This window comes from Dromaius novaehollandiae, chromosome 6 (genome assembly GCF_036370855.1).
Source record: "Dromaius novaehollandiae isolate bDroNov1 chromosome 6, bDroNov1.hap1, whole genome shotgun sequence".
Lineage (NCBI taxonomy): Eukaryota > Metazoa > Chordata > Aves > Casuariiformes > Dromaiidae > Dromaius > Dromaius novaehollandiae.
The window spans coordinates 39023298-39050288 of record NC_088103.1 but is presented as its reverse complement, the minus strand read 5'-3'; positions in this window follow the sequence as shown (position 1 = coordinate 39050288).

The following is a 26991-nucleotide window of genomic DNA, read 5'->3' as shown; positions in this document are numbered from 1 at the left end:
GCTCTTGTGGCTAAACATCTTGGAGAACATATTTTTGGTGCTGTGCAGAAGAAGAAAATGGAACTCACCATTCTTGACCTTCATCCAGTCCTTACCTTCCACTTGTCTTTCTGATGTTCCTGTCTGAATAGCTTTTTGTCTGATCACTTTTAACAAAGCTAAAACTCAACTCCCACTATATTTTCCAGTATCTCACCATTCTTAAATGGATAATCTCTTTTCTCTTCCTCTTCATGCATTACTTCATGCATTCAGTCCTTCCAAGATTAATGTTAGATCAAAGCAACATCAGAGCCCACTGTGCTGGGTTCATATACAGGTATTTAGGCATTTATGACTTTGAGTTCTTAGAATCTACATACGCAAGACAGATAGAGGAAAAGAAGTAGACAAATGGCTGGCTCTGTCGCAATAGCAGGGTCAGGAATAAATCCAAGTTCCTGGTAGACCCTGCTTCTTCATCTAAAAATCCCTCTTTTCATTTTATGCGCCGTGTATCTGGAAAGCTGTTATTTAGCGCTGAAGTTTTCAGGTGATAGTAGCTCATTATGAGTGTCATTGCAATAAAATCATTTCACTTGAGCAAGTGGGAAGACCTAGGCTGAGCTGAGGGAAAACTGTCACCAGTGGCTGTGAATCACACAAACTTCATTTGCATTTCAAGCTGACCTGTGCATCTAGCTGTTTCTTGCTAAGAAATTTATTGAAATGATGCTGTGTCTGTCCACACAGTCCCCCATAGCAAGGCACTGATCATACTGTGGATCAGAGTGAGCAGCTTTCATCTGCATTCTGAGGTACTTGCTACTTTAAAAAGAAAAAAACCATAAGAGTTGTTTTTTTTTTTTTAAACTGACAAATTGTTCTGGAGAGGGAAAGAAGCAGTGGTGTTGGTCCTCAGAGTATATTTTTCCATGATACTGACTTATCCTGCCTCTCCAGCAATAGTGAAACAGGGATGCCTTTAATTATATCGGAGAGGAAGGCATTTAGTAGTGACAGAGTCATTACATATGGGAAAAGTCTCACAATACCCAAAGACTCTGCTATTAGGGCAGCAGTTTGAATGCTGTCGGCTTCCTCATGGTCAACAGTTATTTTCATCAGAGGCTGCTAATTGGTCTCTGAGAAGTGAATTTGGGGAATTTATGCTAATTCTTAATGGCCATCTGTGTCATCATATATGATGCACTTTTAGCAGAGAGGCTGAAGGAAGAATGGGCAGGAAAACTGAGCTGCCATGTCATCTCTTGTAAGTGCTCCCCTAGAAGGACAGAGTTATAATCGGATCAGTGAAGCTTGCGCTGCCATTGACAAATGGGCCTAGCTGGGGTCTAATGGCAACAGGCTTGTGTCTCCGTGACCGTTAATACAACACTCTTCCACTAACTGCAGTCAACCAATTTCCTTTTTCATGCTACGACCCACTGGGGGTGTGAGACGCTGAATTTGCACGTCTGGGCCCTGGTGGTAAAGAGACATGCTAAGAGATGGCAGATGCTTGCTCTGAGTTTACACATGCAGTGCTTAGAAAGGCTTATCAGAAAAAAAAAAAAAAAAAAAGTAGCACTGTGCTGTGGTAAAGTCTGCCTTTACTTTTGGTTTAAAGTTGGAAAAGTTATAAAACAAGATAGTTGGAAAAATTCAGGGGGATGGTGACTGAGGCATCAGAAAGCCTGCACCTTCATCTAGCTGAGATGGCTTTTAGGAAAACTGGTGCTTTTTGTGGATCTGTATTGAATTCAGTAATACCTTAGAGCTGAAAAAGCTGATCAAGGGAATTGTTTTTAAATAGTAAGATATTTTCCTTTGACAGTGTTTAAATGAAATCCTTCCTCTTGGAAACACTGAACATTTTTACTTTGATATTTTCCAAATGAAACTTTTCCTTTTTGAAAAAGGCCTTTTATGTAAAAATGTGTTTAAATTTAAATATGTAAAAAAGAGTATTAAATAACCTGAAAATTACTCAAAAAGTAGAGCTTAAAGGTGAATGATACATTTGAGTTTGACCCCAGATTAAAATGTTTGTTTCCCTGAAACATTCCTGCTTCAGTTAGCCCAAAATTACATCACTTTACTCTGAGTTTTTTTAAAGCTGGGATACACTGAATAAAAAACACCTTTATTTTCCTACAGAGTAAAGGACATCAGTAATACTTACAGACACGAGTTATGGAAAAATTATACAATGGTTGAGCAGAGACAGATGGCAACAATAAGCCTTTTTACAGACTAGTGCAAAAATATGCCCTTGCCGCTCTTAGATAATTTTGTTTCAGGAAATCAAAGCAAAACAAGTTGGAAAGATGCTACTCTGTGTGTCATGGTAGTAGGAGCAGACAGAAGGAGATCAGCAATGGAAAATGTTCCTGCAGAAGATGCTGTATCTGTTACAGATCCTTTCTCCTCACAAGCCAAGAACTAATCAACACAGCCAGTGGGAGAGCCTTGACTTACTTGCTTGGGTTTCCGATAGTTGCAAAAACCTATTGTAGCTGTAAAGCTGTCTTTGTATGTATTCTTGAAACACGGTACTGTTGGGATGGATACAAAAGGCTACACTTTGTTCTTAGACTTCCTAAGCAGACTTTCTCCCAGATCTAACTGTATATTCAGATACTTCGACATACGTAGACTTTGCCATTTAATTAACTCTCAGTGGCAATAAAGAATATGAACAGAAAACTGGAGTTGCTAAGAAGTTATAGTATACTGATTGCAAACTTATGGCACAAAGCACACACTAACTTATGTTTTATATTTATTTTTGAGCTAGCTAAACATATTCCCACTCTGCAGAGGGATAAAGTAAGGACAGGGGCACAGTAGCTCTCTCAAATCATTGGAGAACATAATAGGGCAGTTCTGGGCTCCCACACTGACACTACTTTTGTCATGTATATCATTAGATGAGTACACTACAGTGGTGTATCTCCTACATCTCTTTACATTTTTAGCACAATTTGATCTTCAAGTCATGTTGCCACTACTCTAACCACGCACCTGATCCAGGAAAGCTCCATCCAAGTGCCTTTAGACAAATTTCATCAAGTTTAATGAAGCATAGCAATCTAAAAGGTAGTAACAGAAAAATAGTTGAATGGGAAAGAGAGACTATTACTATTATTTATTACTATGGGAAAGAGGCAATGGGTTCACTCCTCATTGGACATCAGAGAAATGAAATGTTTGGGAGACTGCCCCAGCTGCAGAAAAAAAAAAAAAATCAGTTGGAGCTTGCTGGAGTGTCTATTAGACACAAGAAAACCTAGACATGAGACACAAATATGGAGGACAGAATATCATTAATTTCCCTGTTCATTTAACTACTAGTTTAGTACACTCTTAGTTTCAGATGGCTTTCCACTACTACACAGAAGATAGCTGGGATCCGATTAGAGGTGGTATATATCAGAACTGGTAATTCACTTCAAGCTGCTTGAATTCATGAGCATGAATCTGCAGCCTACTGTCAGATATAACTATGCCACATGTAATTCATCTAGCAAAAAAAGGATCTGATGTGAATAACTTCCTAGTTCTCCGTTATCTGGTTATCTGTTTTATTTCCAAGAAAGAATGTCTCTGAGAAGTCATAACAAAAGGCTAAGGTCCAATTTACTCTGGGTCAATGTAAACCAACTTTTCTTTCAGAGAATTTCCCCCCATTTTTCCCCCTCTGTGTTCTATTATGAGAAACACAATTGATTGACTTGGCTTATATTTTTGGCACATCTATCCTACCAGTGATTTGAACGTCCAGCATGTTTTCAGGAGTTTAGTCCAATCTTCTGCTGCAATGCTAGCTATTGCTTCTGTGAAGAGTTCCTTTGAACTAGCAGCGTTATTGTTCATGTTGTCCATGCTCTAAGGGAGCCTGTAAACTCTCATCCATTGTGGTCTTGACATCACTTTCCAAAAACCAGCTATTATCTTGGCTTGTATTATATAACAGACTGCTTTCTTTGCATCCCAATTACCCAATTGTTAAGAGAACACAACAGGACACTATCCGTAGAAACAGTATCTTTCCAGATATTATGAAATGAAGAAGGTGCTCAACTCTATTACTTCTGCCTACATGAACTGGAAATCTATAGTTTTCCTTAGCAGCTTTTCCATCCTGTTCATGCAGGTGAGAAACATAATGTAGATGAAGAAGTCACAATAGCTTACTCAGCAAATCAGTAAGCTATTGTTTAATATAAATGTAGTGGAGGTGGCACATGCGTAGAACATATTGCATGTCATTTTTACTCAGCAATGTGAAAACAATTCTAAGATAACATGAAAGGATCTCTGTTAGATGTCTAAAAGAATACTGAAAAATGTCAGGAGAATGGTGGTTTTACCAGCAACTTAATATAGTATTGTATAGGTTTATAACTGAGGGGACTGTATATATGTCTGTGTGTGTGTGTGTGTGTGCGCGCGCACATGCATGTGTGCATGTTTGAACACTTACTTACTTTACCATACACCCACTAGATAAGCACTATAGTAGAATTCAGGAAATCAGGGGCTTTAACTTCTAGCATTGCCAATGGCCTGACAGGTTGATTTTGGCCAAATCAAATTTCCTTTCAGTCCATATCCATAAAATGGAGATCATGACCCTGGCCTTTCTTATTAAGTACTTTGATTAAGTTTCAGCCTGATTAGGATTTAGAACAGTGCTGTTCAGTCAGTATGAGGACCATATCTAACTAGCTTAGGGTAAAAACCGGAGGATATTTATCACTGTGTCCTGGATCCAGTGGAGATCATGTATGGCCAGCTTTGTAATGTGGCCCCAGATCAATTTGATGTCCTGGTCTAAGGTGTGTTCTACACTGCAGCTTTGGGCTACAGAACAAAACAGTTCAAGGGAGAGGAGTGGACCTGTGAGGCTGAGCACAGCAAGGGAAATCCTCAGGAATCAATCAACCTGGCTCTATGATTCTCTTTGTGCTGTAAAAGTAGGTTTGTTATGCATGTCACTTTTTAATGGGAAGAGTAGGTGATAGGCCAGAAAAACCTGGGATGACTATAATGAATAGCTCATGTTTAAAATAAAAAGTTAGGTATGGGCCAATGTCCATTATTGCATGAATTTGGACAGCTCAAAACTATTTCTCTGAGCAAAGAAATTAAATCACAGAGCTGAACAGTTTGTGGTTACTTGACAGTATGGCACTGTACAGCAGAAACTAAAGAAATCTCTTTTAATTGATGTCTTCTGTCCTAAAAAGAATATATCCACATTTAATATTTGAACCACGGACAGGCCTGAACTAGACTGCCAAGCAGCACAAACTTTGGCTGGTTACACACTTAAAAGCAGACTCAAATCCAGATCTATAAATCCACGAATAGATCCCACCTCTGCCATTTGTCCAACTTGAACAAATTGGGACTACTTGAAAACAACCTCCAAAGCTTGTGAACTCCCACAGTTTTCTCTGAAAAGCTTAACAGGAACCTGGAATCTAAACACTTTCCATATGTACAGAATAATGTAGGAGCAAACTGAGATTTCAGGAAGATACCTCAGATTGATCCTGATTTCTAAATCCTTATATTGACTTACTTTGCAACTTGTTTTCTGTAGTGGAGGAGAAAATAAGGCAAAACCTGCCTCTTCCTTTCTGAGAACCTCTTTGAATTGTAAATAGGGATATAAATGGGGAGATGGGCATGGGTTCATCCTGGCTTGGTTTCTGACACAAAAAATTCTGTTCTGCAGACTAAGTCTTTCTGAAATACTGTGTCTTCTTTATGTCCATACTTTCTATTCAGCAGTAGAAATGCAAGGTACTATATGGAGTTAACAATGGTTGCTTGCGCTGCAATGGATTATATAGATGTCTCTTTCCAGCTCTCTTTGTCTGAATATATAGAACACAGCAAGCAGGTTGAATGCAGCGGCTGTCACTGCAGATCTCTGTAGCTTTCTCATGAAATATTCTATAGGAAAGTTATGAAAAGGAGATCTCTCTCTCCAGTTTCTAAGTCACTGCTGGGACCCGGGAGAAAAAGTGTTCCCAGTCTTACTTTATATCCTGTCCCCAACTTGAATATGAAAAGCCCAGCTTTTTCACATGCCTATTCCTAGGTTATTGCTTGGTTTAGAACAATATTATATTGCATTGGATGTTTAATATTAGCACTGCATTAAATTACAGATACAGAGCTGAACCCACAGAAAACATTTTCCAGCCTAGGCAGTCAGGCCAGCAGTTTAGCTGAACCTACAGCTTGCTAGACAATTCTTGGCAGATCCCTCAGATGGAGAGAGCCCACAGGAGGCTTATCAAACTGGCAAGTAACACCAAACATTCCAGTAGCAGAAAGGAAAGGACAGGGGAAAGGCAGCAATAAGCAGCTCACAGAAACGGCCCTTGAAAAATCAGGTTAATTTCTTACATGAGCTTGAGTATTCCTTTCATCTTCCAGCTTTAGAAATGTTATTACCAGTAAATAATACAAAGGGTGCCAGACAAAAATGGTGAAGAAAACATTGGTGATAATCAGATTTTGTCTGACCAATATACCAAAACCCAAAGACCTTTCTGGTAACACTTGGCAAGCAAAGAGTGGAGTGGCTGTATGGTGACTCCGTGACATGACCTCTTTATGTATATATGTACTTGAGAGGGACCAGAAACATAATCTCTTCAGCTTTGATAACACAGGCCTCCATCCTGGAGAAACCATATGGGAATAGGAGGTCCTATACACCTGTGGCCAGAGCAGTACATATGTACAAAGATGAATTTTAATTAGGTATCAACGATTGACTGAGACGAAGAAAGACAGTTCATGCTTCTCAGACTTTGGTTCATCTTGGCAGAACTTGAGAAATGCCATATCAAGCACCCATTCATTTCAGTGTTTCTACCTAAGAGCTTGGGGAGAAAGAACTCCTTCCATTTGTGTTCAGAAGGTTTTTATGCAACACAAAGAGACATGAACAATTACTTTAACTAGATTCTTCAGAACTGAGTCACCAGAGAAATGCTGATAGGGGAGTATCACTTCAAACTAACATGCACATACAGTGAATACAAATTGCCAAAGAGAAGTTTAAACTCCATTTTTAGAGAATGTTCAGAGGGTACACTAGAAATCTCAATGTTCATAGCAGCTTGAAGAAACCCTGAGAGTGAATTGAACTGTCATGTGACAAAGTTCTTACTCTATAGCTTTACATAGCACTTCAAAGTTCTTACTCCATAGCTAGAGAGAGCACTTCATCGCCCACAGCCCACATAATGTGCAAGCTTCCTATTCCACATACCTGTCACTTACAGTCTTCCCTGGGTCCCTTGATTAAAGACAAGAGATATTTTTAGAGCCTATTATTTCTTTGCCATAATGTTCGTGTTCAGTTTTGGGGTCTCTGTAATTGGCTGTAGTTATATTCACTTGTAAGGGAGGTGTTAACCGGCTTATTGCAGGTTGGTCCCTTGGGATACTCTGTCTTGACTGCTTTTTTTGTTTGTTTGTTTTCCTCAAAACAAAAAAGGAACAAAGAGATTGCAGAACACTAGACTAATTAACACAAATATATATGACTTATCAGAGTACTTACATGGAAGAAATGGTAAAGGGGAATATGACATGGCTTTTCAAAAGGATTTCAATTCAGCCTGCAATAGTTTACACAGAGATCCAGCAAATCTCCAAATAATTAGGCCTGTTTCTAATATAACAAAGCAAATTGTTTAGATCTTTTTCGCTTTAAAATCACATTATCTGTAATGCCCTTGTTGGCAGTGGAAGGATGAAGATCAGAGAGATGAAATCCTTTGTGGAAGACAACACAGCTGTAATGGTCTTTTCCGTTAGTTTCCATCAACCTCATTCTTTTTCTTGGAAATACTGTCACAAGACAATCAGGCAGTTGTCAGATCATGTGTATTACCTACCACTGTGGGGCCTGTGACCTGCAGCAAGAAGGAGCAATATCACCACAGATGGGCTCACAAAGAGCAGCTCAAATGAAAAAGTATACACACATCTCTGCCTCCTCAAAGCCCTGTAACATACTATCATTTCCATTATTACTGAAATGAAAGCAAAGAGGGCCTTCATACTTATTAAAAATGAATGTATTCTCATCTACCACATCCATGCAAAGACAACTCAAAATTAGGAAGAACTTGATTTTGATACTATGCTGAGAACATGCTAAGATGTTTATCCACTGACTCACCTTGCACCAAGAACTATTCCTGCTTTAGAGCAGAACTCCCACACATTCTGGTTTATTACCAAAGCTCACATTTTATAGGCAATTCCTAATCCTCATGTTATTTTGTTACTTGGACAAATTTATCTAAACCTATCTGCAAATTTTTGCAAATACAAACTGTGCTGTCTGAGGATGTAGGAGTTTGGGACTAGCTCTGCAAGGCAATACAAATGAGATGGTTTTCCTTTCCTTAAAAGATTCAAGCCAGAAAGCTCTTCAACCCACTTGAGAACTCCTATTCGTTGCACTTAAAGAGGCAAAGGCTGACAAAATGAGGATTACAAACCCTGTCCCTACAGTCTAAGACTTAGCAAAGGAAGTGATGTAAAATTAGAAAAAGGGACTCCTGGGATCTCTTCCTGACTGTCACTTTTTAATTCTGCAGAGAAAAATCTACAGTTTCTTTGTAAGTTGATTTTTATATTTCTAAAATGATGGTATCAACATGCACCTTTATTCTATACACTGAGCTCATCAAATGAGACATTAGAATACACAGTTTAAACCTCCAACTGACGTGAGTTAGTACTGACTTCAGACTGATTTTCTAAGTTTACCCCAGCTGAGGATCTGGCCGAATAAGTGTCAAATTTTTTTTTCATAATAGCTCTTCCTTCACTAGTACTGCATAATTTAAATATGTCCTTCTGTTGTCCCTCAAGAAAGTAAAAAATCTCATGTTTCACTGATTCAGAAGATGTAGCAAATGGGGCTGAAAGAACAGATTTGATTTTTTAGCATAAATAAACTCTAACATACCTAGAGTTCCTTTGGGGTCTATCAGGAATATTGAAAACTACACCAAAGCTTATAAAAATATTTTACGTGGAATGCTATTGAGCTTAAAGCTAAATATAGTAAAATATGCAGTGGAGAAAAAGCAAACTAAATCACTGTTTTACATCTTTTTTTCTATTTGCAGATTTGTAAAATATTCTCCAATGGATGCATGGATTCATTTATTGCAAATTGAAGCTGACCAACATAGACTTAGTCACAAAGAGCCCCACATGGTGCTCCACCAGGCCTCAGGGACCCAAGGATCATTAGATGAAAACAGCTGAACTAGATTTCCAAATACTTCCATGTGTTACTCACAAATGCATCCCTCTGTTCCCCAGACATCCTGCTACAACATAAAGAAATGGACATGGAATATCCTATTTGCACACCCCAGTATGCATGTTATAATTCAGTATGGTAGAAAATAGGGTGATTGGTAGGACGAGTCAAGGCATCAGGTACTTACTACTTGCCAAGAGTAACAGGAAAGTACCCAACTCTCAAACCAAATTGTGATGTCAGTCACATAAATATCAACCTGAAGCAGCTGCTCTGAAAGTAATGGATTTGCACCTGCATGGCTGAGAGCAGAATCTGAAACTCCGTTTATAATTTAGAGGAGGAGTGCCCTATTTTCCGCATTTCTGATTGCCCTAAAATGCACTCTGAATCTTTAATGTGCATCACTGGCATATGGAAAAGTTACCATCATTAAACTAATTTACTAAAGACAAGTCTGTTCAACTGAAAGTTTTCATAAGCATGTAAAGAATAGAAAAGAAAGCGAAAGGAAAAGGACTGAGAAGTTAGAGGTATTTGAAAATCAGGGGTTTTACTTTAGCCATCACCTAATTATAGCGTTGAAAGAAAACATCAGCTTTCCATTGGAAGCTTGAAATGCTAAAGTCGTAGAGCACTACTAGGTAGCAGTTATGATGAAACTTTGGCTCTGTATTGAATATACTGTCCTGCAAAAATGTTAAAAATCAGTAAGATGTGGATTTGTGTATAAATTACTAAAAATTGCTTAGAAGAATTTCAGCACTAAGTAAATAACAGTGCTCTGTGCTCCCAAAAGCTCTGAGAAGACACTTAGTGCTAGGTTTACAAGAAAGTAAACTTAATTATCATGAATTTTCAAATGTGAGCCACAAAGGTTAATCAAACAATGCAGCTTTTAATCAACCCCTTTTCACTGTCTGTACAGTACTTGTGAGTTGACATTTAACCTCTAACAGTCTGCCAGCTAGGAATGCTGATGTATAATGGGAGGTTATAACATATGGGGAGCTGCCTAATACTTGCTTTCTCAAACTATGGAATAACCAAAGAGGAAAGGTACATGACAAAAACAAGCTGAAAAAAAAAAAAAGCAAAAAAAAAAAAAAAAAAGCATTTGGTGCTGCTGAAGATTTCCCACTGAAAACCCTAGACATGTAGTCTGTATTCATTGCCAGAATAAAAATTGTAATTACTAGTCCAAATGTTTGAGTGGAAATAAGTGAGAAACATTATATGAGTACTTGCACTTCTAAGGCTTAGGCTGAATTGTGTTAAACCAGAAACATTCAATTTAACCAATTTTAGCTGAAGTCTAAGGCAGAGAGAGGGTGCTCTCCCTTTTTTTTTAACCTCTACATGTTGCTAGCTCTACTTGTTGCTAGCTGGCTGTTGTCATTAAAGATGCATCTTAGTCATAAAATCTAATCTTGAGTGATCACCATCTGTGAATGCCATGAAGGATAATTTTTTTCTTCATGTGCATTCAGACCTTCCTGTTAGGAAGACTGATACTGCAAAAATATGAAGTCAAGTTGTTCCTAATTACAAGATTATCCTTAACTCTTTTATTTACTGAGAGACCATCCCATGGCAAAAATAAAAATTAACCTTCTGTGTCTGTATGTTGTTCAATGATGGCAACAGAAGGATTGCTCTTGCAGATAAAGGTTGCTATCCACTTAAACACACAGACAAAAGGGCAAAGAATCCTCAAGCGGGCAGGTGCTGGATACGCCAGGAAACAAGATAACTCTGGAAAGTTACAGATTGCTTTAAGATTGAAACCTGTGGAGTGGGTCTGTGGCCCTTCTGAAATGAATGTTGCTATTATCTTTTGAAAATGTTGATAGTTTCAAAAGCCACTTAATTATCCCATCTAAACAGATCATCCATCTGTTCTTCTTGGAACACTAGTGATTTCTGTACCATCGGTGACTGGGTATCTATCTCCCCATAGACAACTGCTAGAATGTAGCTCCCAGTAGCAAAGAATTAAGGTGAGAAGTACTGTTCTTAACAGAAAATAGTAAACATAGGGAAGGAATCCTGTGTAAACAAGCAGGCTTCCAGATGCAGCTCTGTAAAATGAGCAGATCAGAAGAGCAAACAACCCTCAACACTCTGCTAATGAGTCACTATCACTGTGTATAGGACAGTGATTTTGTGGAGCTGCTATTCAGTAACTAGAAGATATAATCTAATGCAAATTTTATTTCTTTTGTTGTTCCTCTGCTCCAAGAAAAAAGAAGGTGTTATAATAAAGGCACAGGCTGGAAAGGAGATGAGGATTTCATTTTGAATTCTGTTAAATCTCTCCATTTTGTGAGCAAGCTATTTTCTTCTCCATACTTTAGTACCTGAGGTATGTCCTTCTGAGACAGCTATAACCATGATACAGCTGAAATTTGATACATCAATGTTTGAAGAGATAATTAAATGGATGTGAAAGATATTCTTACTCTAGAACCATAGGAACAGATCTGGGATACTAAGCTTGATAAAAGGGCTACTGGGACTAGAGGTGAAAGTTTCACTTCCAACCCATACGTCAGCACTTTATACTTAATAGAATAAAGAAACTGGAGCTAGATCTACATTTAAATGAAGATATATACACATCATTACAGGACTGAAACCTACTCTTTTGATGCAAATTTCTAGTAGTGAGAGTACTCTGAATTCTCACTGTCATGAATAAGGTTGGGATTCTACCTTGACTAAGAAATGACTGTAAGTTTGAAAGAGTTGGTAGTCCAATTCTGGTTCATTTAGTATAAGGGAGATAGATAAAGCCATGCCTTTAGATAGCATCACTTGTAGGAAATCTTTCAAATATATGATGCTGGGAGATTCAAACTTGCTTCCTTTTGTAACCAGCTGAAAGTGTATGATCTCATTCTCCTTGGGGTTTATTAGGAACATAGGTCATCAACAGGACACATATATAAAGTGTCTATAGAAGTGTTGCTGGTGTTCATGTGACCTGTAAAACTTAAGGGCAAACCTTATAGCAGAATTTAATAAAGTCAACTTTCCTCAAATCATTCTCTTCTTCTTTATAAAGCTACCTTAGCTTATTTTTCCTCCCAAGAAAAGTTTTTCACTTTAGGTATTTTTGTTTGTTTGTGCTTCCCTTGTTGAGTTTGAAGAAAATTCAGGAAGAAATCATGGCAAGTTCAAGAAAAGACAGTTAATATTGCTTTCTGTGCTGGAGAACCATGGCTTCTTTAGAACTGTTATCAAAAAGAAAGCAACTCCAGAAGCCAGAGAAAGGGCAACAATTTAAAATGTCGAAGCACTTCTGACAATCCCTGAATCAGCATTGTGCTCAGTCAGCTGAGGATGGAGAATAGAGTGACAATTCAAGCTACCTTCTCTCATGCCAGCTCAGATTCCTCTAAAGATGTTAATGACCTCCAAGTAAATTAGGGATGTAGTATTTCAAATGTAACAAGCAAGCAGAGAACAGGATTTATTTAGGTGCTGATGTCATCATTATGGGGCCTAGATGAGAAAGGAAAGGGAACAAACTGACTTTCTAAAAACTTCTCCTTTGTAATTCTAAACAGTGCAGTATTAACTTTGATGTAAAGTGACTTCAAAAGTGTGCACTGATAAAACTTGAATCTTTGAAATATACTGTATCATTCAGTGTTTGAATTAAGATCTACTTAGAGAAAAACAAATATCACAAATCCTAGAATTACAGAACTCAGCAATGGAAACAAACTAGAAGATGTCTCTGCATTGCCCAGGATCATTTGCTTTTGTACCTTTTTTAATGCTTTATTTAGTCCCATTTGAGCAAAGTGAAATTCCACATTACAGTAATTTCCATACACCTCCAAAGCAAAAAAATTTACATTTAAAAGTGTGTTCCAATAACAGAAAGAAATGTGTAAGTTCAATAGGAAGTGACTCTAATGTCTAGAAAATTTAAGTGAAATGAGAAGTTAGTAAGGTGGTGTTTTCCTGTGCCCAAAATACTGTAATGGAAAACACATTTTAAGGCAGTAAAGAAGGAGGAGGAAGAAAAAAGGCACAGAAAGAAATAATAAGCCAAATAGTCATCACAAACCTATAACTGAGCTGGCAGAGCTACACGCCAAGTTTCAGCTAAGGACACTGAATTCAGCTGACAGATTCATCTAATTTACTGCTTTGTTTTGGACATCAGGTTAAAACACTTTAAAGAAAAGCTGGACCAACAAAGCTATGTCCTGAGTTTTCCAAGCATGATGAGCTCAGCCTGGAAAAGGAACTGAGCATTTGACCTTACTGTACAAAACTTAGGCTCTTAATTTTGTCTCTTTCTTATTATTCTTTAAAAGGGTTATTAAATCATGTATCTTATCAAGATAAAAAATTCTCAGTGCAAGGATTTAAAAGCTCAAGAAGGACCCTAGACAACAGTGAAAAAACGACTTGCGGTTAAGGGTGAAATTCCAACAGCTTAGTCAGGTGGAGTGTCAGTCTGGCCATGGAGGGTGGTTCGGAATGACTGTATGCCACCAACGCCAGCTCCGGAGGAACCTAACCACCATCTCCATTTTTGACTGCTCAGATATTTACGCATATGTTTAGGCACCCACCTGTGTTTAGAAGGACCCTGGTACTGAGGTGCTTGCACCTTCCTTCCCTCTGGGACAATAAGGGAGACCAAATAGGCCACTCCTACTTGAGCACATCCATTGCATAGCAAGTCCTGACTTGGGGGCACTCCAGCTAAATAAGAGTAAGTCATTGCTCAGTTAGATGCCTAGCCTCTGAGTCAGACTTCATGTTCTGAATCCCAAGTGGACAATGGATAATGAGCAATCCTGACTGATGCTTATGGTCAAGAGAAGAAAGGGATTTTAGACAGACTCCCCATGCAAGGCATTTGTAAGCACCTAACTTTCCTATAGAGGCAGGGAGGAGAGAAGGGTGTCCCACTCAGATTCCATTGGCCTTTCTTTTTATCGTACAGAGAAGTCTTGGCATTTCATTCAGGTATTCTCAAGCATTTACAAGGGTTGGTATCTGTTAGCAGTTGTGGGGTGAGGCAACTCTACAATTTAGGGATTATAGCTCCCTAAGGTGGGATGCATGACTTCGAACAAATCATGTTACTGGGTCTTCTTAGAGGTCAGTTTTAAGCACAAGCCTAGCATCTAACCTAGCACCATTAGATTAATTATTATTTTGTCAAATGAGACTCCAGTAAAAGGCTCTGCTGTTCCTTGGTCATTAAAAAGCCAAGGGATATTCTCTCCAGATTCCAGCTAAAACAGTTATTTTCATTTTACCTATATTTTCCATGTGATGTTATGGCAGAAAGCAATAACCTTTAAGTTGTTATGTATGTCATATTCCTCATAGGTTTATGTTTCCATATGGTGAAGTGATACATAATATGCTGGTCTGTAAAACTGTATAGCTCTTAAATGACCTCCCAGAGGAAAGGTACTATGTAAAGGTAAGCACATGTGAAGAACTCCCATCACGCATCCACAAAGCCTTGTCTCACTCAACTCTGTTGGAAGTTTAGCTTGAAAGTTAATCTCTTAATTGCAGTTATTAGCATCATCACCTCAGTTTCCAGATCCGAACAGTGGAAGAAACACTTGACATACAGACAAAAATTTCCTGTCTCACTCTGCACCAAATCAGAAAATCTCCTCCACTGTGTAACATGTCTCAAATACAGATTAGAATCCCAGGTTGTTACCATTCTACTGCTCATTCCCTGTCACATTAATCAGCCTTTTCAGCTTCAGATGGTGTCCCTGAACCACAATGAGCTGCAGAAACACACAGCTCCCACTGACTGCAACTGATATGCAGATAGCACTGCCCTTTCACTGCATCCTAGGCCCAAGTTCATGAGTAAGCCACAAAGGCAAATGCAATTGTTTATTCAGTCACATTCTCTATTAGCACAGATCCATTTTTTAAAGTGACAACAAAAAGACAGATGAAACAGTTCGGCTATCTTGTAGCATGCTGAAATGCTCAATTCCAAGAATGTTTAGTAACCAAATAGCAAGTGATGCTGCAGATGACAACTTAGATGAGCTGGCAGAACAGCTTAAGGTCTATACACTGTGTTGACTAGCCATATTTTTAAATCATTCTAGTTTACTAGAATTATCTAGAAAGATTGCTATGTCTTTTGCCTTCCCAACATAAATAAAGTCTTGAACACATTGCCTGGCTTTGATTTGTGTATCTTTGCTTTCTGCACATTCTTTCCGGTTTGGGGTAGAGAAGTATAGTCCTTTCATTCACAGAACAGGCACAGTCCTGACAGCAGCTATTCAAGATTAACCACATTTGTGTAAGAAATATGCTGCATAAAAACTGCTGTTATTGTCTCTTCAGCACTGGGCTTCAGCTCAGTTCTGGAATGACCAGCTCAAAGGCACTTCTGTTTCCCACTTCTCTCAGTATTTTGTCTTTCTGCAAAATCAATCTAATGCAAGTTACTTATGATGGCATTTTCCTGGAGAGCGGCTTCGTGACTACTGAGAATAGACTGAGAGCACCAATAATAGGTATTAAGTATGTACAAAGTGAGGAATGCTTGTTCTCTTCCTACTTTAAAATCTTCCAGCCAGCAAGAGTTCCAGTTTCTCATATGAATGAGCAGACTTTTGGTAGATGTACCCTGACTGAAAACATAATCTATACGCAGGGAATCTGCAATATACTATGAGTGCTTCGGTCCTCCCCACCACATGACCTATCAGAAACCTTGTCTTACTGTTCATGTGTATTGCTCTGCTCCCACACTTCCGTATACTCTTCTGCAAACTTTGCCTGTGGCCTTTCCCTCCAGATTTTAAATCAACTTTACAGTGAGGTAAGGCCTAAGGATTTGCAATTGTGGTGATTTAATCAACTCTAGAACTGTATGCCCATGTCTATGTTTTCCTACAGTTTCAAAAGTCTTTAATAGCTGGATGATTCATTTTCTTTCTTGTTTGTTGCATAATTTTAGCAGTGTTACTTGTTGAGGAAAAATGCAGTAAAAGTCAAGCTTTAGCTGCAAAGCAATATGAAGTTTGGAGGCACTCATCATTGTCAGTGGAAGTAAAATAAAAAGAGATGGGGAAGTGAAAATCATTTTTGGACTCGAAAGCTGTGGAAGTATTTGTTAAGCATTTGCAATGTGCAAGACTCTTAAAAGCAGTATTCTTGAAGCATTTTTTTCTATTTTTGTAAAATAACAGTCAATTTACCTAAAATTTCTCAGTGAGACTTCAGCTAGAATTTGCAATACAACTCAGATGATTTTTTTTCTGTCCTTGCTACCACCTTGAAGCTGTGCGGTCTTCTAGTCCACAACAGCTGCAAAGTAATCTAAATTACTGTGGCCATCAGTGAAGATGGGCTCACTCAAATAAACTTGCTTGTGACACAGGCTACAGACATGTCCAGCTGATCTTTTATGTTGCTGTAACTTGACTTATGACTCAAGAAGACTTTTATTTTTTCAAATCACTCAAGTGATTCTGCTGCTCGATCCCATTTCCAAAGGAGATCTGAGAGCTAGGAGTCTGAACAAAAAGTAGAAATACTTTTGATCGTATGGTGAAAACATTTAAGCATATCTACATTACAGCATGTTGAGGTTAACGTAACTGCATGTTAAGTTAATGTAACTGTAAAGATGTAACAATATAAATATAATGGCAGTTGTAATGTGTTAAGAGTTATGAATCTAAAGTTGGGCATGTTATTATTTGTCATTTAGACACATAAGTAATTGACCTAATTTGTCAATGGTTCCAAGCTAAAGCTCCTTTCTGAGAATCAGGGGTGAAATTTTGATCCCTGTAGCATTCAGTCACTGAAGTTCTCAACAACAAAAAGCTTCCACTCTCAGCTTCGCTGACTTCAGTAAAGTTTAGGTATGATTTCAGAGTCCTCATCTGGGGCTGTGCTTTCCAACAGCCCTTGGCAGTTTGGCACTCAATGGAAGACATTTCATTGCAGTCAGTTCCATTAGGTCGAGTCTGAGGTCTCCAAGAATCCCTCCCAAATTGCCTACCTATGGATGTGAAAAATGGAAGCAAAACCTGTTCTGCAAAATGTTGGCATAGCTATGTTGAAGTTGATTTTAAAAATTCAGTGATTATAAATCTTCCAGTATTTCCTTTGTGTATAGGCTGATATCTCCATTTGCCATTTTTACTAATACATTTTATCTGTGATTTATATTAAACACAGAAACAAAACCTTCTAAATATATGGAGAAGACTTAACATTATACAGCTGCTATAAATGGTTTGTAGTCAAATTAAACACATTAAAAATGTGTCCTACACTTAAAAAAGAGATGACAAATCTCTGTTGCCTCAGTTTATAGACACCTGAAGAAAAACAGCCTGCTACTGACAAAGCATTGAACAGCCATCCTTTATAAATTAGATGCATTTGAGGGAATATTAAGATGGGTGCCCCAAAACCGAGGTATCATTTAAACCATTTAAAAATATTTAGAACAGAGGGTCCACCTCACAATCTGGGAATTCTAGAGTGCTCCCAGGATTTTCAAAGATGAAAGGCTTTACAGTGGATAGCACTGCATTGCTAGATTCCTGCTCGATACATAGTTTAATTCTCAGCTTAATGCTGTTTAGGTTATTTGATTTCTTTTTGTGTTTACTGAAGGATGTGCTCTGTGAAAACGTTCATAGATTTCAAAATTAAAGGAAAAGAAGGATTCCAGAAGATTAAAGATGGGAATTAGTGTTAGTCCCTTAGAAGTAGGATTATAGAGCATTCTACAGTGGCCAGTGCCTTGCTGTGTACTTCTGAACTAGCATGCATAAGAAGTTCGACAATAGATACTAACCACCTGGCCATACCATTGAAAGAATCTGTTCTAAGAAGCTGTGTATATAAACTTAGATAGTTTGCATAATAATATGTTCTTATCAGATCTGAAGCTGTTGAATTAGAACAGCAGGACACTGGACATTAGGAATATAAGCCTTTCTTTGGAAGCGAGATTCAAATTTGCCTGCATTTTGAACTGACTGGAACATGTTTTGCCACCATAACAAGCCCTCAGATATATTTTATATATTTATTTTTGCATTTTTACATATTTATTCTGTAGGGTAAATGGTATCTACAGGCTTATTCAGGGCTTTTAACTCCTTTTTCACACTGCTAAAGACTTTCATTAAAAACCCAGAAAATACAATGCAACCTTTCAAATACCAGTCTAAAAAAAAAACAATCTAGGAAATGGTTTTTATGACAGGGCTTTTTAAATACAATCACATATCTGTCATCAAACAGCCCTGCTTATAACAGGTTGCCAGTTCTCCTGGAAAGGGGGTGGTCTGCAGTCAAAGTTTTTAAGTAAGTAAGAGCGTAGAATTTTTAAAAAGCGATAATAGGCATCTAAGAAAGAATCTATACTTTTCATCATTTATTCCTATTAAAGCAGCACTCAGCAATTCCAGGTTAGGACTAGGGCCCCACTGTGCTAGGCACATGAAAAATTCAGGCTGTGCTTATTCAGCTATGTATTTATTTACGTACAGATCTCTACTACAGTGAATAAGCTCTTTGTTATCAACAAGGATGTTCCTGGACAACAAAGCATGAATACGGTTTTTGAAAAACTGGGGTCAACAAATAGAACCTGCAAACCTCATAGTCTTCCAAAACAAATCCTTTGTAGGATTTGTCGTCTAGGGAATTCAGTCACAGAAACTATTCCTATACTAGTAAATTAAAACTGTTTGGGACCTTTCCCTGACAGTGAGATGAACAAGCACGGAAGAGCATAGGTGGCATTAGACTCTGTCAGTCTGCAAAATTGGGTGAACGCTTGTAAACTGCCTGGCCCTGCCATCCCCTGAACCATACCTTGGAAATATTTAGAGTGGTTTTTGTTCTAGGCCTCAGTCATGCCAGGGACTGTTCTAACAATTTATTGCTGCAAACAGGGAAGCTCCAGTGTCCAGGAATGTTTCCTGTCACTATCTAATTTTCTAGTACTGATGTAGACTGTGGTCAGATTGGGAATGCATTCAAATTAATATATAGTGTCTGTGACAGAGAACAGAGAACATGTGACAGAGAACACCAAGTTATGCTGGGCTCTTGCTTACCGCTCCAGTTTGAAATATCTCACTTTTACTGTGTTGTGCTTCCTCTGCTTGTAATGTCCAGCTCTTGTTTCTTAGTTCATTCTCAAATGGTTAAGTTCTTCTGGACAGGGAGTTCTTGTTATATGGTGGGTCTTCACCTGCCACATTTGGGCTGGGGGACCTAGGCTCTGATGCAGCACCCCTATTTCTGTCATATACAGATATGTATGTACATATACATATAATTGATCAAGAAACACAATTTTGTGTGGGGGGGAATGTTGACAGTTAAAAATGAGTTTTCTTTCTTAGTAGGAAAAATAAATGAAAAAAATTTTCATTCTGAATTGGAAGTGATTTCATGTGTAAAAACTAGAAAAACAAAACAAAACAAAACCCAAACAAAAGGTATTTTCAACCTAAGTTAAAGAATTAGATTTTCAGAAAGAAAAAGATATTTTTTTTGTAGAAAGCTGGCTCAAATACTTTGTTTAGGTTCTCCTAACTGAAAAATCAACATGTCATTGAAGTTGTCAGTTTTGTATAGAAATTTATAATTTGATGAAACAACAGACAGAAGAAAAGCTTGCCAAAAGTACTATTAAGCCAGTACCAACAACAGTAGTGCTTAATTATGGTCTAGGGGATGAATAAACTGATACATAAACATACTGAACCAAGTATTCTCATATCCCACTAACATAACAGACAAGACCCCACTTGTGGTCTGTTTGTATTTAAGAAAATTTTGATTATATAACCATGTCTTACATTCTTGACTATTCAAGACTACTTAAAATATTAGTTGCATAGATATAGTTTGTAATCTTAAAAGATGTATCTGTGACTCTCTTAGGAACTTAGGACTGAATTAAGGAATCTGAAACAATTATTTAAGTTCCCAGGCCATGGTAATATCTTAAAAATTTTGCTGAACTTTATAGTCTTAGGCGCTAATTTCCCAATGTTAATATCATATACTAGGTGTTTTACATTTCAAGTCCCTCCACTTCATAGAAAAGGGAAAATGTCACATTGCTCCTTCCAATATTTTCTTCAGATACCACACTATCTTAAAAAGAAAATCAACTAGGAGAAGGTGTGAAAGAGTTAAAAAGGCAACTTTTAATGAAAGGCTAAACTCAGGATCCCACGCATACTGGAATGAAGCTTGGTAAGTTAGTTCTAATAAAACATGCAAAAATAAGGTTAGAATATCAGACAGGAATTCTTCAGGATTAGGGTAAGAATAAACCAGGCCAAGCTAGGAGGAGATTTATATATGACTGCAGAAATTCCCCAAGAAAAGGCTTCATGACTATCTGTTTGGGTATTTACGTCGCAACAGGAGTACTCCTAGATTCCTCACTGACACTAAGCTCTCACAAAACACCATCTGTGAGCAATACTTTCTACCTTCTCCAGCTGACTAGGAGGTTCCTATCCTGGCAGACTACTGGTCTCAGTTATAAATGCCTTTCATTATAACCTCTTGCCCGGACAGTAGCAGTGCAATACTGAACATGGAATCATAACTGTTTTAGGAACTACACCAAAGTCAGCAAATGAAAGGTCATTACATGTCGTCTTCTTCTACTGAGACAGGCTTCTCACAGAACAGTGTCATCTAGCTGGCATTAATAGGATTCAGACCACTGCCTTTCTGCAGAGGAAATGACTTATGGTCCAAACAGCTAAAAAGCCTCCTCTCGACAGAGAGCGCTGACCACTTCTTCGGAGGTTTTACCCTATCCCATGCCATTCTGCAGCAGCAGTGGTAGGGTGCATCCTCCAAGGATATGGGAATGGTGGGAAGCAGCTTCTGATGCAGGGTATGGAGAAATGTGGAGAGAACAGCTTATACAGAACAGTAGATATCTAGCTGAGGAAACTGAATCTTTCTGCTCAAAATAGCAAGTAAAATTCATGAAATTGGTCATTATCTTCCAGACATTCAATGACAAACATAAAAAAGTCAGACGTTAAGAAAGAACACTGATCAATCACTGAGATTTCCATTGTAAAGGTAAAATCTGGCAGTTTGGGCTTGTCCAAAACTCCTGTATGGAATGAAACATCCCCACGCACCTCAGCTCCTACAAACACTCCCTTGCCAATCCACATCTTCTTCAGAGGAGAGGATGAGAGAAAGAATGAACCACAAATGATGGCTCCCACTTATATGTTGATCAGCACACAATGGAAGATGCTCAGCCATTATGATAAGGAGGCCAGGAAAAAGCTGTAAAAATGCAATGTAAAAGAAATCCTTTCTGAGTGCTGTAAAATTACACAAAAGGAAAGTATATAAAATTTATTGTTGTAGCCTCACAGTACCAGATCATCAGCTATAAACTTGTTTCATACATTATAGTTCAACCATCACCTGAGGGGTACTCTGAGCTGTATTGTTTGACAGTGGTGCTGGCAGACCATGTCTCAGGCTCAGACAATCAGCATCGCTACTGCCAGGCTACCAAGGAGACTCAAGCCTGGCTTGTGAGCTTTATGCTCTACTTCTCTAGTGTAGATGGAATCCATTCCTCCTGTTTCGTGTTACGGTGCCTCCTGTTTTCTGACCTTCAGTCTTGTCTTGATCATATTCCTTCCTTCAGACTGATGTACTGTACTACTACGTTTATCAGCCATGAACTCAGCGTGTTATTGGTTTGACGTGGCTGGTAGCAAGGTGCTGCTTCCTGTTGACCAGACTGAACAAAAATCACTTAGTGAACACTGGTAAGACATGAGTAGTTTTGCAACAACCTACAATGGAAAGACTCATCCCTTGACTCATATGTGGCTAGGATCTGTTGTGTTTTGGTGAAAGACAGATGTACCACAGTGCAGAATTCAACCCTATGTCCTGCACTATTTTGTTTACTATGCATTCTAATCAGTCACCTCTTTTTCCACTAGAACAAACTAAAAAAGCCAATAAATATTGCAAAGACTGCTGCATCTCTGGCCAACTTCAACATTTTATCAGCATATGATCAAACATCCACATAACAAGCTTGATAAAATCTCTAGACCCTTTAGGGGTTGAACCTGGAAAGACATCCAGCTCAACTGAACTCCATTTGCCCTTCCAGAATTCCTGGACTAATGACTTAATCCCCCAGTTCAGGAAGTTTTTAAAATTTATTTGCTTGTACATTGCTGAAGCTTCAGGAGGAAAAACAATGGGAGTTTTGTATATGAAAGGAAAGGCTAGAACAAGCCACTGGAATGATGGAAGCAGAACTTCAGATTTTGTAGAATTCATTTATTATTCTGGCTTTCAAATCTATTTTTAAAGCTGATTTGTTGAGATTATACACTGCTAGGGAAATAAATCTGTCATACTATTATTATTATTATTATTTATACTACCATAGTGCCTAGGAGTTCTTCTCAGGAACAAAAACTCCATTGTAAACACATAAGAAGAAAATGCCCTACCCACAAAGAGCTTACAATCCCTTTAAAACCTAATTCGACAAATGATACAATGCAGACAACAGAGAGAGACTGACAGCAAACAATGAGATGATGTTGGTTTAAGAGTGATACATCTTAGTGCACAAGGGCCTAAATACTGTCAACATTTTGACAATATTTTTGAATCCCACAGAAAGGCTTTATTGGCATTTATGAGGAAATGCTTCTGAAAATGAAGGGCAGCCTTGGGGGAACTTGTTTCAAGAATAATAAGCAGAAAATGGTGGCTAGTAAGATGGAACAATCAGAAGCAGGAGCTGGTATCTCAAAAATGAATAAAAACTCACAGATAGGATGTGAATATGCTGTGAATGGCCTTCAAAATGAGTAGGTGTAGCATATGGTTGAAACGAGCAAGTAGGGAAAGAGGGCAGTAGGATTCAAGATAGTAATGTTTCAGTCTTCAGTTTATGGGCAACACTTGAAGTTGCATTTGCATAGTAAGAGTGGGAAAAGATTCCATTAACTAACACTGGATATTGGAGGAATTGAGACATGAGGTCAGCAGACCTTTAACAAATATTCAAACTGTAAAAAGAAAGGAGAAGCAAGAGGCGTAAAGAGATTATGCAAGATCCATATCCTGCTCAAATGGGAGGATCTACTGAGAGGTTGAAATCTAAAAGGACACTCAAGTTGTAAGCCTTAGGTGATCAGCACAATTGCTTGACTGAGAAAGGCAGAAACAAGAAAGAACAATGAAGAGATGATTAGGACCTGGCTGCACCAAAATTGCTCCCAGGGCAACTTTTTCGTTAGGGCCACTAGTGGGGCTGGTGGGCTCTGCTCCGGGCTCTGGCTGACGTTAGGGCTAGGGCTAGGGTGAGGGTTAAGCTTAGGGTTAGAGCTAGGAGAGAGAGAAAGCATAGAGCCCCATGTGGAGTGGGGCTGCAAAGGGCATGCCAAAGGAAATGTGGGGCTGCACCAAGACTAATCCCAGGGCAATTTCTCTGTTAGGGCCACCAGTGGGGCTGGTGGGCTCTGCTCCAGGCCCCGGCTGACCTTAGGGCTAGGGCTAGGGTTAGGGTTAGGAGAGAGGGAAAGCATAGAGCCCCATGTGGAGTGGGGCTGCAAAGGGCATGCCAAAGGAAATGTGGGGCTGCACCAAGACTGCTCCCAGGGCAACTTCTCTGTTAGGGCCAGCAATGGGGCTGGTGGGCTCTGCTCTAGGCCCCAACAGGCCTTAGGGCTAGGGTTAGGGTTAGGGCTAGGCCTAGGGTTAGGGTTAGGAGAGAGAGAAAGCGTGGAGCCCCATGTGGAGTGGGGCTGCAAAGGGCATGCCAAAGGAAATGTGGGGCTGCACCAAGACTGCTCCCAGGGCAACTTCTTTGTTAGGGCCACCAATGGGCCTGGTGGGCTCTGCTCCAGGCCCCAGCTGACCTTAGGGCTAGGGCTAGGGTGAGGGTTAGGAGAGAGAGAAAGCGTAGAGCCCCATGTGGAGTGGGGCTGCAAAGGGCATGCCAAAGGAAATGTGGGGCTGCACCAAGACTGCTCCCAGGGCAACTTCTTTGTTAGGGCCACTAGTGGGGCTGGTGGGCTCTGCTCCGGGCTCTGGCTGACCTTCGGGTTAGGGCTAGGGTTAGGGTTAGGGCTAGGGTGAGGGTTAGGGTTAGGAGAGAGAGAAAGCATAGAGCCCCATGTGGAGTGGGGCTGCAAAGGGCATGCCAAAGGAAATGTGGGGCTGCACCAAGACTGCTCCCAGGGCAACTTCTCTGTTAGGAGCAGCGATGGGCCTGGTGGGCTCTGCTCTAGGCCCCAACTGGCCTTAGGGCTAGGGTTAGGGTTAGGTTTAGCGCTAGGGTTAGGCTTAGGAGAGAGAGAAAGCATAGAGCCCCATGTGGAGTGGGGCTGGAAAGGGCATGCCAAAGGAAATGTGGGGCTGCACCAAGACGGCTCCCAGGGCAACTTCTCTGTTAGGGCCACTAGTGGGGCTGGTGGGCTCTGCTCTGGGCTCGGGCTGACCTTAGGGCTAGGGCTAGGGTTAGGGCTAGGGTTAGGGTTAGGGTTAGGAGAGAGGGAAAGCATAGAGCCCCATGTGGAGTGAGGCTGCAAAGGGCATGCCAAAGGAAATGTGGGGCTGCACCAAGACGGCTCCCAGGGCAACTTCTCTGTTAGGAGCAGCGATGGGCCTGGTGGGCTCTGCTCTGGGCTCGGGCTGACCTTAGGGCTAGGGCTAGGGCTAGGGCTAGGGTTAGGGTTAGGGTTAGGGTTAGGGTTAGGGTTAGGAGAGAGAGAAAGCATAGAGCCCCATGTGGAGTGGGGCTGCAAAGGGCATGACAAAGGAAATGTGGGGCTGCACCAAGACGGCTCCCAGGAGAACTTTTTGGTTAGGGCCAGCAATGGGACTGGTGGCTCTGCTCTGGGCTCTGGCTGACCTTAGGGCTAGGGTTAGGGCTAGGGTTAGGGTTAGGGTTAGGGTTAAGGTTAGGAGAGAGAGAAAGCATAGAGCCCCATGTGGAGTGGGGCTGCAAAGGGCATGCCAAAACAAATGTGGGGCTGCACCAAGACTAATCCCAGGGCAACTTCTTTGTTAGGGCCACCAGTGGGGCTGGTGGGCTCTGCTCTAGGCCCTGGCTGAACTTAGGGTTAGGGCTAGGGTTAGGGTTAGGGCTAGGTTTAGGGTTAGGGTTAAGAGAGAGAGAAAGTGTAGAGCCCCATGTGGAGTGGGGCTGCAAAGGGCATGCCAAAGGAAATGTGGGGCTGCACCAAGACTGCTCCCAGGGCAACTTCTTTGTTAGGGCCACCAATGGGGCTGGTGGGATCTGGTCCGGGCCCCGATTGACCTTAGGGCTAGGGCTAGGGCTAGGGTGAGGGTTAGGGTTAGAGTTAGGAGAGAGAGAAAGCATAGAGCCCCATGTGGAGTGGGGCTGCAAAGGGCATGCCAAAGGAAATGTGGGGCTGCACCAAGACGGCTCCCAGGAGAACTTTTTGGTTAGGGCCAGCAATGGGACTGGTGGGCTCTGCTCTGGGCTCGGGCTGACCTTAGGGCTAGGGCTAGGGTTAGGGCTAGGGTTAGGGTGAGGGTTAGGAGAGAGGGAAAGCATAGAGCCCCATGTGGAGTGAGGCTGCAAAGGGCATGCCAAAGGAAATGTGGGGCTGCACCAAGACGGCTCCCAGGGCAACTTCTCTGTTAGGAGCAGCGATGGGCCTGGTGGGCTCTGCTCTGGGCTCGGGCTGACCTTAGGGCTAGGGCTAGGGCTAGGGCTAGGGCTAGGGTTAGGGTTAGGGTTAGGGTTAGGGTTAGGGTTAGGAGAGAGAGAAAGCATAGAGCCCCATGTGGAGTGGGGCTGCAAAGGGCATGCCAAAGGAAATGTGGGGCTGCACCAAGACGGCTCCCAGGAGAACTTTTTGGTTAGGGCCAGCAATGGGACTGGTGGCTCTGCTCTGGGCTCTGGCTGACCTTAGGGCTAGGGCTAGGGCTAGGGTGAGGGTTAGGGTTAGGGTTTAGGTTAGGAGAGAGGGAAAGCATAGAGCCCCATGTGGAGTGGGGCTGCAAAGGGCATGCCAAAACAAATGTGGGGCTGCACCAAGACTAATCCCAGGGCAACTTCTTTGTTAGGGCCACCAGTGGGGCTGGTGGGCTCTGCTCTAGGCCCTGGCTGAACTTAGGGTTAGGGCTAGGGTTAGGGTTAGGGTTAGGGTTAGGGTTAGGGTTAAGAGAGAGAGAAAGCGTAGAGCCCCATGTGGAGTGGGGCTGCAAAGGGCATGCCAAAGGAAATGTGGGGCTGCACCAAGACTGCTCCCAGGGCAACTTCTTTGTTAGTGCCACCAGTGGGGTTGGTGGGCTCTGCTCTGGGCCCTGGCTGACCTTCGGGTTAGGGCTAGGGTTAGGGTTAGGGCTAGGCCTAGGGTTAGGGCTAGGAGAGAGAGAAAGCATAGAGCCCCATGTGGAGTGGGGCTGCAAAGGGCATGCCAAAGGAAATGTGGGGCTGCACCAAGACGGCTCCCAGGAGAACTTTTTGGTTAGGGCCAGCAATGGGACTGGTGGGCTCTGCTCTGGGCTCGGGCTGACCTTAGGGTTAGGGCTAGGGTTAGGGCTAGGGTTAGGGTGAGGGTTAGGAGAGAGGGAAAGCATAGAGCCCCATGTGGAGTGAGGCTGCAAAGGGCATG